At 56.5% G+C, this 1948-nt stretch overlaps 1 pseudogene; it reads right to left on the reverse strand.

The window, feature by feature from the left end:
* Window positions 1-507, reverse strand: part of LOC140859382 (F-box protein MAX2 homolog B-like) — a 1889-nt pseudogene extending 1382 nt beyond the window's left edge.
* Between the last annotated feature and the right edge of the window lie 1441 nt (window positions 508-1948).

Consider the following 1948-nt stretch of genomic DNA (forward strand, 5'->3'; position numbering starts at 1 on the left):
TAGTGGGTTTGTGCAGATACCATTGGTGAGTTGGGTTCCCCCGCCTTTACCACGGCAAACGCGTGAGATTTCCCATCTCCACCATGGCAATGGTGAAGTCATTGAATAAAAATGCGGGGTCGTTGCTGCATTGCAACACCAACAAAACCTGGGACCCGCCATTGAAGGGCTCCTGTTCCGAGTGAAAGAGGCTATGCTTGGTGAGAAGGTTCTCGAAGTAATTGCTGTCAAAGCTATTCTTGCTCTGGTCATCGATGGGGGCCGAGTTGCTGCTGCCACCAGACCATGGGCAATTCTGCCTTCACATGGCGGCAAAGCTAGGTCGAAGTTGGTGTCATTGTAGATGTGATCACAAAAATTGGTGCATTGGCCTAGGCCAATTGTATGCGCCCGTAGAGTGCGGTCATATATATTTTGAGTGAGATTTTCGGTTGCAAACATGGTGACAAGGGTGGTAAGATTTGCTGTTGGGGGAGGTCGGCTGTGAATCTGTTGTTGAATTACCATTCTCCGATCTTGGCTGTGGCCCAAATGCACGGTCCAAATTGATCTACCCAGCTGCGAGATATGCCACATTGCACAAAATGATTAATTAAAAAGTATTATCTGAGTTTTTTAATTTTCTATGAGCACTCAACATCTTTTCAATGAATAATCAATATATGACTAAATATATTTTAATAGATTCTCACATACTTCACTCATTTAACTCTTGGTATCTTTATTAAGCTTGTTGGGTATAGAATACCCTCAGCCAAAGTTTGTGACGGGATTGACCCTTGCAAGTCTCCTCCAACTTTCGACTACTGATGGCGGACTCCCATCGCTCCGCCCGGACTCCTACGGGAGCCGGACTCCGTTCACAACTCCAACTGCTGATGGCGGACTCCCATCACTCCGCCCGGACTCTTACGGGAGCCGGGCTCCGTCCACAACTTCAACTGCTGGTAAGCGCCGCCCGGACTCCTACGGGAGCCGTGCTCCGTCCCCAACTTCAACTGCCAGTAAGTCCTGTCCGGACTCCTACGGGAGCCGGACTTCGCACCTGACTTTAATTGCAGGAGGACTCCGCCCGGACTCCTACGGGAGTTGGGCTCCGTCACCAACTTCAACGGCCGGTAAGCCCCGTCCGGACTCCTACGGGAGCCGGACTTCGCACCTGACTTTAATTGCAGGAGGACTCCGCCCGGACTCCTACGGGAGCCGGGCTCCGCCCACGACTTCGACTCCAAGGAGGACTCCGCCCGGACTCCTACGGGAGCCGGGCTCCGTCACCAACTTCAACTGCCGGTAAACCCCGTCCGGACTCCTACGGGAGCCGGACTTCGCACCTGACTTTAATTGCAGGAGGACTCCGCCCGGACTCCTACGGGAGCCGGGCTCCACCCACGACTTCGACTCCAAGGAGGACTCCGCCCGGACTCCTACGGGAGCTGGGCTCCGTCACCAACTTCAACGGCCGGTAAGCCCCGTCCGGACTCCTACGGGAGCCGGACTTCGCACTCGACATTAATTGCAGGAGGACTCCGCCCGGACTCCTACGGGAGCCGGGCTCCGCCCACGACTTCGACTCCAAGGAGGACTCCGCCCGGACTCCTACGGGAGCCGGGCTCCGTCACCAACTTCAACTGCCGGTAAGCCCCGTCCGGACTCCTACGGGAGCCGGACTTCGCACCCGACTTTAATTGCAGGAGGACTCCGCCCGGACTCCTACGGGAGCCGGGCTCCGCCCACGACTTCGACTCCAAGGAGGACTCCGCCCGGACTCCTACGGGAGCTGGGCTCCGTCACCAACTTCAACTGCCGGTAAGCCCCGTCCGGACTCCTACGGGAGCCGGACTTTGCACCTGACTTTAATTGCAGGAAGACTCCGCCCGGACTCCTACAGGAGCCGGGCTCCGCCCATGACTTCGACTCCAAGGAGGACTCCGCCCGGACTCCTACGGGA

The sequence above is a fragment of the Elaeis guineensis genome, chromosome 7, assembly GCF_000442705.2.
Source record: "Elaeis guineensis isolate ETL-2024a chromosome 7, EG11, whole genome shotgun sequence".
In the NCBI taxonomy this organism is placed as follows: Eukaryota; Viridiplantae; Streptophyta; class Magnoliopsida; order Arecales; family Arecaceae; genus Elaeis; species Elaeis guineensis.